This window comes from Phyllobates terribilis, unplaced genomic scaffold (assembly GCF_046119375.1).
Source record: "Phyllobates terribilis strain yellow unplaced genomic scaffold, ASM4611937v1 Scaffold_47__1_contigs__length_9908305, whole genome shotgun sequence".
In the NCBI taxonomy this organism is placed as follows: Eukaryota; Metazoa; Chordata; class Amphibia; order Anura; family Dendrobatidae; genus Phyllobates; species Phyllobates terribilis.
In genome coordinates, this window is record NW_027362807.1 from 7,448,090 (window position 1) to 7,463,984 (window position 15,895).

Consider the following 15,895-nt stretch of genomic DNA (forward strand, 5'->3'; position numbering starts at 1 on the left):
TCTATTACTGCCATAAAGCAATTGTGGTGTAAGAGCTTCACTGCCGAGCTCACTGACTCCATCTTGAAGGTCTGGTTTTCTATTAACTGGTTCAGACTCCTGAGGTTGATGATGGACCTTAGGGACCCGTTGTTTTTTTTTTTTTTATCATGAACAGAGGGGAATAGAATCCCTTCCCTCGTTGTGGTATCGGCACTTCGAGAAGGACTCATTTCCTTGCTAGCTCTAATATTTCTGCTTCCAGTATTATCTGTTCTTCCTGGGGGAACGACAAAGGTCCGACAAGGGATCTGGCTGAACCGTATCTTCAGGCCACCAATTACAATGTTCAAAATCCAGGGGTTTGCTGTAATTGCTTTCCAAGCTGGAAAAAAGTGAGAAAGCCTCCCCCCAACCTCCGGCTTGGCGTCATTGGGAGGATCTCTTTGTATTTGAGGAAGATCCCCCAAACATATAGCCCGACTCCTTTTTGGACTTGGTCTCCCATCTTCTCCTGTCTCCTGGAGGGCGACCCTGATTAAATTTCCTCCTCCGAAAACCAAACCTTTTTGAGTCCCCTGAAAATCCTGGGAACGCTTTGTTTTTATCGCCCGCCTTTGCTAAAAGGTCTTCCAACTTATGGCCAAACAGGAGTCTACCATCACACGGGAGGGAACACAATTTATGCTTTGACTGTAGGTCGCCTGGGCAACCTTTGAGCCACAAGGCCCGTCTGGCAGCATTAGATAGACCTGCTACTCTTGCCGAAAGCCTGACAGAGTCTGCTGAAGAGTCCGCCAGGAAGGCCGATGCTGCCTGCATTAGGGGTAGATTTGAAAGGATTCTATCCCTAGAGACCTTTTTATCCTTAAGTTGGTCCTCCAACTGTTGGAGCCACACCATTAGGGATCTTGCCACACAGGTGCCCGCTACCGCTGGCTTCAGGCCTCCTGCTGCAGCTTCCCAAGTATGACGCAGAAAAGAGTCAGCCTTTTTATCAAGGGCATCTTTTAGGATGCCTGAGTCCTCCAAGGGCAGGGAAGATTTTTTGGACGACCTGGCTACAGTCCCGTCAACTTTGGGGATCTTATCCCAAGGCTCAGAGTCCTTCTCTTCGAAGGGGTACCTTCTTTTAGAGAAGGAGGGTAAGGCCCCTGATCTTTCTGGTCTCTTCCACTCTCGGTCAATGAGGCCCTGAATTTTAGTGTTTACCGGAAAGGAGCGTCTCTTTTTTTCTCCAAGGCCCGCAAACATAACGTCTTCCCGGGATTTGGATGCTTTCGCCTCCCCCCGACCCATGGTTGATCTGACTGCTCTAACCAGTCTGTCCGTACTCTCAATGGGGAAACAGGGTCTACTGTTATCCGATGAGGAAGAGGATGATGAATCACTCAGCCACAGATCCTCGGACTGGGAGGAATCAGAGTTGGAGGAGACATCTCTATGGGATCTTTTCTTCCCTCTAAGCAACCCCTTAAGGGACCCCTGAACCTCTGCGTGGACTATAGATTTCAAATTGCGAAATCCAGGGAATTTTCCGCTACAGTTTTAGCAACGCAGTTCGGGCAAAGCGGCTTTTGCCAATCTATGGGAAGGGAAGTTTGGCATAGGGCACATATTCTGTGCTTTTGCTTGGAACTACTCTTCTTAGGCCCCTATAAAAGGAAGCACATAAGAGACTTCCCATAACTAAAAGGTGACATTCACGAAGATCACTCACCCCTGGAAGTCACAAACGGGTACCGGATTCGGAGGCTGTAGCGGAACTGATGATTCCTTTCTGGATGGACCAAAGGCGCTTGACACCTTGCTCCTGCGGCTGCCACTGCGATTGCTCGAGCGGCTGTCAGTGTGAGAGGCATCCCTCTGCTTCTTCCGTTGCTGAGGGGGGGGTTAGCTGCTGCTCTTGGCTATCCTGGTCAGCCATGCTTCAGAAGCGTACCACGCTTCCAGGATAACCCCCCCTCCTAAAATAGGGCCATCCAGCACCTCCTCCGGTTCATGGGCCCTCCCCCCTTCCCAAGCCGGAGCTCCATCGAAAAAAAACGGCCTGGAATGCTTCACAGGGCGCCGCCATCTTGGATCGGGCGCCGCCCCCTGACGTCATCTGGCACGCCTCTCCCAGCGCCGTGACGTCAGGCGTGTCATACCCGGAAGTTACTGCGCGGCCGGCAGAAGCCGCAGGGGGAGGTCTACGGGAGGACGGAGCCTGCCTCACCGCGTGCGCCCACTCGGACGCAGGACCCCAGGGGAGCTGCGGACGGCACTTCTGGAGACTGGAAGCTGGTGCACAGGCCAGTGCCCGCTCTTCCACACTGGAACAGCCCCAGGTAAGTCTTCTTTCTTCCAGACAGGTTCCCCATCAAGGACAGGAAACCAACTGAAGATAGGGAGAGGTACCGCCCTTTTATTTCAGACAGTTTCCTGTCCTTGGTGGGGCGGATCCCTCTGTCCAGGTGTGCTGTCATGGGTGAGAGGAAAATAATACTTTTGTTAAGTTGGTATTAGAGAAGGGAAATACTAAGGGTCGTATTTATGATATTTACTGAGTCCTTCTAGATAATTATTTAAAAATATTTCCTTCTCCAGCTAGACAAAAATGGATGGAAGATATAGGTCCAATTTCTGAGGATCAATGGAGAGCGGTATTAGAACTGGTACCCCAATTATCTGTAAATGAGACACAGAGATTTTCCCAGATCATATTAATACATAGGAAATATAAGACGCCTAGATTCCTATGTAACATAGGATACCGGACTGCTGCTGAACGTCCAAGATGTAACATGGATGCTGCGGGCCTATTACATCCGCTATGGGAATGCCGGGAGTTAGGTAAATACTGGAAAGGAGTTCTGTCTATTATAAAGAGGGTATATAAAATAGATATTCAACCAGACCCAAAAAATGCCTATTAGGTATATTAGAGGATGATATGGAATTTAACCCAATTTCAATAGGGATTTCACATATTTTATTTCAAGCTAGGAAACATATTGCATCCAAATGTATTAACCCCTCACCTCCAGAAATTAGTGAACTCAAAAATAGGATAAATAATATTATCAGATTAGAAAAAGGGGTATATAAAAAACGAAACTCAATGAATAAAATAGAGAAAATATGGGGCTTATAGTTGGATACACCTGGAATGCCATCAAGGGGGTTATTGTTGGAGAGACAATGACTTATAGGGGAGGTGGGGGTATTGGCGAGGTCTAATGTTTCATTGAAATGTATATTGGAATTCCCTAACGTGGTATGGGTAATATAGCAAACCTATATGTGTATAGGATTATAATGTTTACTAGATGGTGGCCCGATTCTAATGCATCGGGTATTCTAGAATAGGTATGCGGCCGACCGGGCGCAATCAGCAGAGCTGTGTTTAAACTTTGCGCCAAAATCGCTGATTGGTCGAGGCCGGCAACCGTGACCAATCAGCAAAGCGGTGTTAAAATTTGGCGCCTAAATCGCAGATTGGTCACGGCCGGCGGTCGCGACTAATCAGCAGAGCGGTATTTAAATTTGGCACCAATAATGGTGATTGGTCACGGCAGAGACCAATCAGCAGAGCGGTGTTTAAATTTGGCACTAATAATGCTGATTATTCGCGACAGGTAACCGCGACCAATCAGCAGAGCGGTGTTTAAATTTGGCGCCAATTTCTCAGCTTGGTCGCGGCCGGCCACTGCGACCAATCAGCGGAGCGGTGTTTAAATTTGGCGCCAATATGGCTGATTGGTCACGGCCGGTGGTTGCGACTAATTAGCAGAGCGAGATTTAAATTTGGCGCCAATAATGATGATTGGTCGCAGCCGGCGACCGCGACGAATCAGCAGAGCGGTGTTTAAATTTCGCGCCAATATTGCCGATTGGTCGCGGCCATCGACCGCTACCAATCAGCAGAGCGGGGTTTAAATTTTGTGCCAATACTGCTGATTGGTCGTGGCCGGCGACCGCAACCAATCAGCAGAGCGGGGTTTACATTTGGCGCCAAAATTGCTGATTGGCGCGTCCGGCGGGTGCGAGCAATTAGCAGGGCGGGGTTTAAATTTGGCCCCAATACTGCTGATTTGTCGCGGCCGGCGACCGCGACCAATCAGCAGAGCGTTGTTTAAATTTGACACAAAAAAAGCAGATTGGTCGCGGCCGGTGGTTGCGACCAATCAGCAGAGTGAGGTTTAAATTTGGCGCCAATACTGCTGATTGGTCACGGCCGACAACCGCGACCAATCAGCAGAGCGGTGTTGAAATTTTGCGGAAATACTGCTGATTGATCTCGGCCAGCGACCGCGATCAATCAGCACAGCGGTGTTTAAATTTGGTGCCAAAATCGCTGATTGGTCGCGGCTGGCGGCCTCGACCAATCAGCAGAGCGGTGTTTAAATTTGGCGCCAATCTCGCTGATTGTTCGCGGCTGGCGGCTGCGACCAATCAGCGAGCTTGGCGCCAAATTTAACCAACGCTCTGCTCATTGGTCGCGGACGCCAGACGCGTCCAATCAGCGAGATTGGCGCAAAATTTAAGCAACGCTCTGCTGATTGATCGCGGTCGCTGGCCGAGATCAATCAGCAGTATTGGCGCAAAATTTAAACACCGCTCTGCTGATTGGTCGCGGTTGTCGGCCGTGACCAATCAGCAGTATTGGTGGCAAATTTAAACCCCGCTCTGCTGATTGTTCGTGGCTGGCGAACAATATTACAAGAAATAACAAGAACAAGAAATATTCCTCTATTTCTTAGATTTGTGTCTAATAAAATAGATTTTTAAACTTGAGCATATATCTCTTCATTTTCCTGGACTAGCATGTAGCCCAGGGATGTGTTTGTTTAGATTGATTTAGAAGTGGTATGCAATCTTTATTTATTTTTCTATGGGATTCTTGTGTTAATTGTACTTAAAATGCCTGTAGGAATGGCAAGTTATTGACAGAATGACAGTTCACAGTCTAATAGAAAACCTCATAGGATGAACCAGTAGAGCGTGGTGTCCAACTGTTTCTTCATTCTGCCTCCAAAATATGGAATAAGAAGCCATCAAACAATGTTATGTAGGTGAAATAATACCAATAAAAACTTCTAGTCATCCCACAAAAAACAAGCCCCCACTCAAGTCCATCATCTGTCAATGGAAAACAGAGCCTTCCACATTATTAGTGGCTCAAAGGCTCTTGAAAAGCAACATGGCTTCCATAACCCAATCCAGCAATATCCACTCTCCCGAAGTCAGATCTCCCCCTCACTTCTGAGCCTTGCAGTGCGCCCAAACCACATTTAACATCCATGTACTTGACATTACTATAGTGAGAAGAACCCACTTAATTGATGGTGTGTGTCTCCTGGAGCACAATCTGGGCACTATGTGTTGAGCAATAAAATGGCATATTTGTAATTTTCACTCTCCATCATCCACTGCGTGCTAATTTCTGGAAAGTGCCTGTGGGGTCAAAATAGTCCCTACTCCTATAGATTATTTCACTGAGGGTTATAATTTCCAAAATGGAGTCACTTTATAGGGATTTATACTGCTCTGGTTTTCTGACATTTTGTTATATTAGGGCTTCAGCAAAAGGTGTGTCCAATCTCCTCTAGGATCCGCTCCTGCGATGTCTGCTTCTGTCACCAGGAGCCGCCTTATTCATCCTGCAGGTGGCGCTGGTGATGGAGGAGATGTCAGAACCAGAAGCTCTGGGTGGTGCAGGCTCTGTCCAGCCACTAAGATTAGGGTGCCTGGGACCAGTAGTACTATCCAGTCTGGCAGTATGGGTGTGTGTGCTATCCAGCTGGAGTAATCTGCTCCCTGCTTCAGCCATTTGGAGAGCACCACACCCTACTAAAGCTGGAAGCATATTGCCGGAAGCTGCCAGATACAGCCTTGTTCTCCTCTGGTTCAGTCCTCTGCGCTCAGCTCCCGGCTTCTGTATTTGTTTCCTGTTGTGACCCCGGCCCATTTACTGACTACTCTTGTGTCTTCTGATTTGGTATTTTCTCTGCCCTCTTGGTTCTGACCCGGCTATCTGACTATTCTTCTTCCCATCTCACTCCACAGAACAGCAGGTAACACCGTGGCCCAAGCCTAGGGGGTCTCTGTGTAAGTCCAGATCCATGTAGAGGGGTTAAAGGGTGATGAGCAAAGTAATTTATGAAATCTGTAAACGGGGTAGATAAGGCAAGCCTGTTCATGGTGGCCATCTTTCAAGCTTCCAGGTGACCATAAACAGCGCCCCCAATACATTGTGTCTGCAAACAGCAAGATCTGCATTCGAATAGCTAAATGGCACTCCTTCCCTTCTTAACCTGCCATGTGCCCAGACAGTAGTGTACAACCATATATAGGGTATTGTCAGATTCAAAAGAAGTTGGAAAATAATTTGTAAGGTCCATTTGTTTCCTATTATCCTTTGTGAAGAATTTCAAAGTTATCACCATATAAAGTGACACACGTCAGATTTGAAAAATGACCCTGATTAGGAACACAAAACTGGCTGCGGGAAGAGTTTAAATCAGAGGATTATTGAAGTCAAAAACTGTGAGTATAGACAATAACACATCTACTGAAACGATCAAACTGAACAGTCTTCATCAGACAAAAATGAGTAACTAGTGGAGAAACCTCTCTGGGGTAATTGGAGTATGGGGCTCGGTGGCTCTTGGCAATCTAAACTATTATAAGGGACAATATTTTCTGTCAGATGAGTGTCAAGAAGAAATATTAGACGTTCAAAGAGAACTTTTTATAATAGTGCAGAGCTGAAGCGTCTTAAATTTAGATCTCGGACATTTGGAAGAGGCAATGGAGACCTTTCTGAAAGACTATCAGGGAGTTACATAAGTGAGGCCGGCCGATCCCACCACAATGAAATTATTATACAGAATGAACTTGTGAAAAAAGAAAGAATATAAAAACATGTAACATCCCCAACAACAATGTATGTATGAAGGGAGAAATCCAACACTAAACTGGAGTCACACTCATTTATGGTGGACCATTGGAGCTACTATGAGTCCTGACCAGGAGAGTAGAGAAAGTATTAGTGGCCCCATTTCAGGAGAGATTGTGCAGTAATCTGAATTTCTTAGGATGAAAACATAATGGATTTATGACGTTGAGTGAATCCATGAAACCAGGGCTGGAGCCACCACATCTCCTGCAGGCGTGAATAAATGTATATTACAGCCATCAGCCACGCACAGCTTAGAGATATATCATGGCACAGGTGTAATGTTTTCTGTATAGTTTATCACAATCCTGTTTGAAGTTAGTCGGTTTTAAAAGATATTGAAAAGTCAGGATAAAGGGAAACTCTGTTGTTATTGTACAGAAATTCACACTTGGCCCTCACTGCACATTTAATGTTGTAGATCATAAAAGTGAAGTTTGGCCAGAAAGACTGGACCAGGTCTTGTAGGGACCATATGAGCACCTTCAGCAGCACAGAAGGGAGAGAAGGTAGATTCATCCAATAAGATATCAGGGATCTAGGAAGCCAACAGCATCATTACCCCCCGCTTTCTCTTACAGGCCCATCATAATATTTTTCTTCAAGTTATTTTCTAACTTGTCAGCACATTCTATGTACACTGTCATTAGGCTTTGTAGTTTACAGATCTGGGCAGGTAACAGTCAGCGTCTACTAATCCTAGGGGGTAGGTGGATGCTCCAGATTGTAAGTTCTATAGAAAAGGGCTTTCACAATTTCCCAAAGTAAATTGAATATTTTTGGACAGAGGAGAATGTTGTGGTCTAGTGGCAAAATGGTGATCACACAATTGTGATACGGCTGGACTACACCACCGATAAAGCAGCCACAGACAGGGACTGAGAAGAATCTGTGACCTCTATGCATATAGTGGTTACTACTCACCTGGGCGGTTATCTGTAGGAATCTCCTCCTTACACCGCTCATCACCCCTTACATATGTCTCTGTAGTATTAATATGGGTCAGATTTTCAACCTGAAATAAATATTATAAAAGTCAAAGACAGATGGAGAAGTCACATGTATGATCGGCTCTAGTCCTGTTATCTCCACCATTCTCACTACACAAATATAAATCATAATACTGGTGGATAAAACAAGACTGAACAAAAAACCTTTACAGCCGTCTACACATCATAGGGGAAATCTCATGACATCTTCTCTGTATCTACCTGATGATCCTGAGGAACATTGGGATCTTCTTGTTTACAGTCCTGTGGAAGTAGAGGACGGGGATATCTCTCTGGTGTTGTCCTCTTACTGGATAGATCTGAAGGAAACACATAAAGGGACTGAATTCATTCTTTACATACAGATAATTATAGGCCGTGTGTATTTAGTCCTGTCTATTACCTGGTGATGTGAGGGACTGGGGAACCTCCATCATGACGTCCTTGTACAGATCTTTGTGTCCTTCTAAATACTCCCACTCCTCCATGGAGAAATAGACAGCGACATCCTGACACCTTATTGGAACCTGACACATACAATGATACCGTCATCCCCCCGATCCCTTCATAGTGTTACTGTATAATGTCCCAGCATTCCCAGCAGTGTCACCTCTCCAGTCATCAGCAGCTCAATCATCTTGTAGGTGAGTTCTAGGATCTTCTGGTCATTGATGTCCTCATGTATCAGGGGGTGAGGTGGAGGCCCAGTGATTGGGCTCAGGGGTCTTCTCCATCCCTCAGACACAGGGTCCTGACAGCGCTCACTAGAGGTCTTCTTCACTACTGTGTAATCCTGGTTATGGAGAGACACATTAATAAATCTCACTCCAGACATTTCCAGAGTCCTCACCTCTCTAGTTCTGTCCATCTGTTATTCCCATAGATAAGAATGATGTAATGTGAAGTCATCAGAATCTCTCACCTTTCCAGTAAGCGGATCTCTAGGGTGAGGTGTAATATCCTCTCCATCTTGTCCCTGTCCATATCCATCTTTGATGGGTAAATCAGGAAAATTTTGTTATATAGAAGATCTTCACTGAGAGGATCCGATATTCTAGACACCTGAATGAGAAGAAGATGAGCCGATGGAACATCATAAAAATCCTGTGCAATAATACAACTATTGGAGATAACGAGGAGAAACATAAGGAGATTTATTATTTGACAGTATTTAGTTTTTTCTTTACATCTAGTAATAAAACCTATATATTTTAGGCCACAGACAACAAGCAATTTCTTCCTCGGAGTCTGCAGCTGAATACGATTCTCATAGACTCACTGTCAGGGAGATTTTGAGAAAATATTAACAATTTTTCCCAAACCCCTCTTCCCTCTTACCCCTCCCTTATCAACCATTTGGACCAAACCAACTGTTTCCATGCAATTTAACACACACAGCAGAAGTCACTTGTAGACAAATGCAGCACAAAAGGTGCTACTGACCCACTTAAATTGCATCTCCCCTTAGCACAGACCTGGGATAGATTGACACCTTCCAGCAGGGGCAGAGATTGAAGAAAAACTCATTTAGGCTTCAAAGGGGTTTAACACAAACTCTAGGATGTCCGGAGCGGATACGAAATATGGAATATTGGAAGTTCCATAACTCCGCTAACGATGGGACCCATATTTTTAGTGGCAGGGTCAGCCAAGGAACAATATGCTTATTTTTTCGTACCTGTGAGCCCCTCTGGGTAGCTGGGGTGCAAAAGTAACAAAATAACAGACCACAACTATGTCATGAGTGGTCTCTAAAGGACGGTAAATTCATAACGGAAAAAATGGTATTACTTCCGGGCTTCTGCGATCAATCAACGATAAGTTATCACAAAAGCCAGATATTCTAATAAAAATATGGAGGCTGGTATCCAGACCACGTAATGTCATCCCAGGTGCTGTGTGGGCAGGTCTCCCCTTAGGCATAAAAGAATCCAAAGAGGATGGATGAGTATTCATTGCCAGTGGGGTATAAATACTATAATAAATGGATCTTGTTCGATAACAGTCAAATCAATTAGTGGGGCGCCCCCCTCCAGCTAAACAGAATTGTCTCTGCGATCTGTCTATTAAGTCTTCTTTAATCCTGTTTATATTGTGTAACTGTATATTCTGTACTGTATTGTCCCCTTTGTAAAATCCTTGTATATTTTTCATAACACTGCCTTCTTTTTGGATTAAATATAAAATGTAATAGTCCGGTTTCTTTTGCTCTGTAATCGTTCCCTCCCCCGAAGCCATATACGCTACCAGAATGCAGGCGTCCGACCAGGCCTGTATTATATTTCAAATCTGGCAGGTGGTGGCAGCGAATAATAATAATTGGGTTATTGTGAAGGTGACAGTGACCGTACGGGGGCATATACACATATCCCTACAGAGTGACGACAACGGTGAGAGATTATGTGATCTCCCCGGTGTCGTCTCTTTGTGAGTTCATGACACCTTCTATAACGCTAATTCTCGTATCATTTTCTGACAATGGAATTGGAATTAGCAATACTGCAGGAGATATTCATTACAAGTGACAAGAAAAATAACTATTTCATGATGAGGCAACATCTTCTACTACGGCTCTAAAACCATATTTGGCCAGAGTCAGTCACTGTCTACATCACCACCAGCCGTCTATATGAAAGTTTCCCGTCTTCCCCAGACTGTAATCTTCTATCAAGTTAGATCTTATGTCTGATTCACACACAGAAGTTTGAGAATTTTATAAAAGCTGTTTTGTTTAATGCTGTGGGATTGATTGCGTCAGATACAGTGCCTACAAGTAGTATTCAACCTCTGCAGATTTAGCTGGTTTGATAAGATGCAAATAAGTTAGAGCCTTCAAACTGCAAACAAGAGTAGGATTTATGAACAGAAGCATAAATCTTACAAACCAAAAAGTTATGTTGCTCAGTTGAATTTTGTTAAATTTTAAACATAAAAGTGTGGGTCAATTATTATACAACCCCTATGTTTAATATTTTGTGGAATAACCCTTGTTTGCAATTACAGCTAATAATCGTCTTTTATAAGACCTGATCAGGCCGGCACAGGTCTGTGGAGTTATCTTGGCCCACTCCTCCATGCAGATCTTCTCCAAGTTATCTAGGTTCTTTGGGTGTCTCATGTGGACTTTATTCTTGAGCTCCTTCCACAAGTTTTCAATTGGGTTAAGGTCAGGAGACTGACTAGGCCACTCCAACACCTTGACTTTTTCCCTCTTGAACCAGGCCTTGGTTTTCTTGGCTGTGTGCTTTGGGTCGTTATCTTGTTGGAAGATGAAATTACGACCCATCTTAAGATCCTTGATGGAGGAGCGGAGGTTCTTGGCCAAAATCTCCAGGTAGGCCGTGCTATCCATCTTCCCATGGATGCGGACCAGATGGCCAGGCCCCTTGGCTGAGAAACAGCCCCACAGCATGATGCTGCCACCACCATGCTTGACTGTAGGGATGGTATTCTTGGGGTCGTATGCAGTGCCATCCAGTCTCCAAACGTCACGTGTGTGGTTGGCACCAAAGATCTCGATCTTGGTCTCATCAGACCATAGAACCTTGAACCAGTCTGTCTCAGAGTCCTCCAAGTGATCATGAGCAAACTGTAGACGAGCCTTGACATGACGCTTTGAAAGTAAAGGTACCTTACGGGCTTGTCTGGAACGGAGACCATTGCGGTGGAGTACGTTACTTATGGTATTGACTGAAACCAATGTCCCCACTGCCATGAGATCTTCCCGGAGCTCCTTCCTTGTTGTCCTTGGGTTAGCCTTGACTCTTCGGACAAGCCTGGCCTCGGCACGGGAGGACACTTTCAAAGGCTGTCCAGGCCGTGGAAGGCTAACAGTAGTTCCATAAGCCTTCCACTTACGGATGATGCTCCCAACAGTGGAGACAGGTAGGCCCAACTCCTTGGAAAGGGTTTTGTACCCCTTGCCAGCCTTGTGACCCTCCACGATCTTGTCTCTGATGGCCTTGGAATGCTCCTTTGTCTTTCCCATGTTGACCATGTCTGAGTGCTGTTCACAAGTTTGGGGAGGGTCTTAAATAGTCAGAAAAGGCTGGCAAAAGAGATCTTTAATCCACACATGTGAAGCTCATTATTCTTGGTGCCTGAACTACTTCTTAATACTTTAGGGGGACCAAACAGAATTCTTGTGGTTTGAGGGGTTGAATAATAAATGACACTCTGAATTAACTTTTTACGTTTTAAAAAAAAAAAAAAAAAAATTAGCTGCAGTGCATTTCCCACTTCCAGGCTGATCTACAGTACAAATGTCACAATGCCAAGTTAATTCCGCATGTGTCAACCAGCTAAATCTGCAGGGGGTTGAATACTACTTGTAGGCACTGTAAATGTCTTCTAATACATGTTTATAGTGGATCTGACATCCATCCCACATATTGCAGGTAACTCTCTATACACTCTATTAAATAGATGACCTCTATAGTGTTACAATTGATGAAATTGTGTATTGCAAATTGTTGTCCCGTTAGGTTTTCTTCAAATGTGTCAGTTTTATTAACATAGTTGCATGCTTTACAGGGTGTATGTCCACATATATATATATATATATATACTAGATGGTGGCCCGATTCTAACGCATCGGGTATTCTAGAATATATATGCGGCCGACCAGGCACAATCAGCAGAACGGTGTTTAAATTTGGCACTAAAATCGCTGATTGGTCGCGGCCGGTGCCTGCGATCAATCAGCAGAGCGGTGTTTAAATTTGGAGCCAATATCGCTGGCCCCAATATATTGGCCGGCCCCGACCAATTAGCCAACCGTGTTAATGAGGACCGGAGATCGTGTTTAAATTTGGTGCCCAAAATCGCTGATTGGTCGCGGCCGGCGGCAGGTAAGCGGCGCCGCCGGTCGGGGTAGTTCTGCTGCGAGCAGCCTGGAGATGACCGGCTAGCGCCGGTCATCTACCGGCTGCATCGCCGCTGACCTCCGTGCGGCAGATGAGCCGCTAATGGCCGCCATCTTTTTCTGAAATCCCGCGTCGCTGATTGGCCGCGCCCGGACAAATCAGCGACACAGGATTTCCTGGACAGACAGACAGACAGATGGGATAAGACGATTAGATATATTAGATATATATATATATATATGCATACAGTGGTGGCCAAAAGTATTGGCACCCCTGCAATTCTGTCAGATAATACTCAGTTTCTTCCTGAAAATGATTGCAATCACAAATTCTTTGGTATTATTATCTTCATTTAATTTGTCTTCAATGAAAACACACAAAAAGAATTGTCCTAAAGCCAAATTGGATATAATTCCACACCAAACCTAAAAAAGGGGGTGGACAAAAGTATTTGCACTGTTTGAAAAAATAAATCATGTGATGCTTCTCTAATTCGTGTAATTAACAGCACCTGTAACTTACCTGTGGCACCTAACAGGTGTTGACAATAACTAAATCACACTTGCAGCCAGTTAACATGGATTAAAGTTGACTCAACCTCTGTCCTGTGTCCTTGTGTGTACCACATTGAGCATGGAGAAAAGAAAGAAGACCAAAGAACTGTCTGAGGACTTGAGAAACCAAATTGTGAGGAAGCATGAGCAATCTCAAGGCTACAAGTCCATCTCCAAAGACCTGAATGTTCCTGTGTCTTCCGTGAGCAGTGTCATCAAGAAGTTTAAAGCCCATGGCACTGTGGCTAACCTCCCTAGATATGGACGGAAAAGAAAAATTGACGAGAGATTTCAACGCAAGATTGTGCGGATGGTGGATAAAGAACCTCGACTAACATCCAAACAAGTTCAAGCTGTTAGAACTCTCCTGTTAGGTTTTTTTCTATCTTGCTGATCACATGACCTTTTTTGCCTATTTAATCCTGCTCCGCCCTTCTGGCCATGCTGGACTTCATTGTAATTTCTACTCTTAAGCTAGCCAGGTGCTTTGTAACCTTTCTCAGTCAGTTTAGCTAGGTCTTTGGACCTCTATGTTCTATGTTGTTTGTTTGTCTTTTTACTGCTACAATTTCTGCTAGGAGGTGTCCGTCTTTCTCCCAGTCCCTAGTTCTTGTAGTGATCCCTCCCTCACATCTATAGGTCTTCGTTCAGACTAGCTGAGGACTTTAGCGGGTCTGATCGCAGGATCAGGTTTCCCGTTACATCGTAGGGATCTAGCTTAGTTCTATTGTAGGGACAGATCTCCTGTCTTTCCTTAGTGCTTGTAGCAGATCATAACAGTATGTCCAGCCCAAAAATATCTCTAAGGAAAGATCTCCAGTTTCCATCATGGTGTCGGTTCAGGATTTGGTTCAACGCCTGCAGGGACTCTCTCTGGAGGTGGCCGAGCTCCAGCAACACGTGAGTAGCTGTTCTGGAGCGCATTTTGTGGAGCCAAAGGTACGTTTGCCTGATTTATTTTTTGGTGAACAACAAGATTTTTTTTCCTTTAAAAATGATTGTTTGTTGCATTTTCGTTTGAGACCCAGATCCTCTGGTGATGAATCACAGCGCATAGGGTTCATAATGTCACTTTTGCACCAAGAACCTCAGGGATGGACCTTTTCTCTCCAACCTAGTGATCCGTGCTTTAGATCAGTGGATAGTTTTTTTTCTGTTTTGGGGTTGTTGTATGATGATCCTGATCGTGTCTCATCAGCTGAGACTGAATTGAGACATTTGAGGCAAGGATCAGGTAATGTGGAAAATTATTGTACTCACTTCCGTTGGTGGTCTGCTCAGGTGGGATGGAACGATTCAGCTTTGAAAAGTTTGTTTCTTGCTGGGCTAGGTGAAAGGGTTATGGATCTGCTGATTGCTTATCCTACACCTGGAAACTTGCAGGAGGCAATGCAATTAGCTATACGGGTGGACAGGAGACTGCGTGCAAGGGTTAATGAGAGTAAATCCTCTGCCATGTCAGCTCCGAGTCTTGAGAGGGTCTGTACTGACATTGGAGAGCCGATGGAGATTGGGGCGATGTCAACCCGCTCTCAGGAAAAAGACCGCAGGTTTTCTGAAGGTTTGTGCTTTTATTGCGGGAAATCTGACCATTTCATTAAGAACTGTGTGCTTCGTATGAACAAAGAAAAAAAAAAGGTCAGTTATGCCCGTATAGCCTGTTTGAACACTAAGGGTGTATTTCTTTCTGCTACTACTGCAGCTCAGGAAGAATTAATTGAATTTCGGGTATTTGTGGATTGTGGTTCTACTCTGAATGTGATTGATGGGGGATTCTTGGAAAAATTTAAATTAAAACCCAAACCTTTGTCATCCCCTATTGCCATGGTTTCTGTCGATGGCTCTCCCTTGAAATGTGTTACTCACAAGGTTTATGAATTTCCCCTCACTATTAATGGTATTCACCAAGAGAATTTGGATTTGGTGGTATTAAATAATTTGCCTTCTCCAGTAGTTTTGGGGTTACCCTGGTTAAAATTGCACAATCCTGTACTGGATTGGTCTACCAATGAAATTAAGTCCTGGAGCCCTAAGTGTTATGACAAGCGTTGTAATGGGCGCATTGCTGCTGTGGATAAAGGGGAATTACCTGTACCTATTCAGGATTTTTGGAAAGTTTTTTCTGAGGAGGAGTCGCAAATTTTGCCTCCCCATAGAGACTATGATTGTACCATTGAATTTGACCCTGGAGCGACTCTTCCTAAAAGTCGTTTATTTAATCTTACTATTCCTGAGAGAAAGGCTTTGGAGGAATACATACAGACGAGCTTGGCCGCCGGTCATATCAGACCTTCTAAGTCACCTGTGGCTGTTGGATTTTTTTTTGTTAAAAAAAAGGACGGCGGTTTACGTCCTTGTCTGGACTTTCGCGAGATTAATAAAATTACTGTACGCAATCCCTACCCACTGCCATTGATTCCTGATTTGTTTAACCAGTTAGTGGGGGCCAAGTGGTTCTCTAAAATTGATCTCCGGGGGGCATACAATTTGTTGCGCATGAAGGAGGGTGATGAATGGAAGACTGCTTTTAACACTCCTATGGGTCATTTTGAGAATCTGGTTATG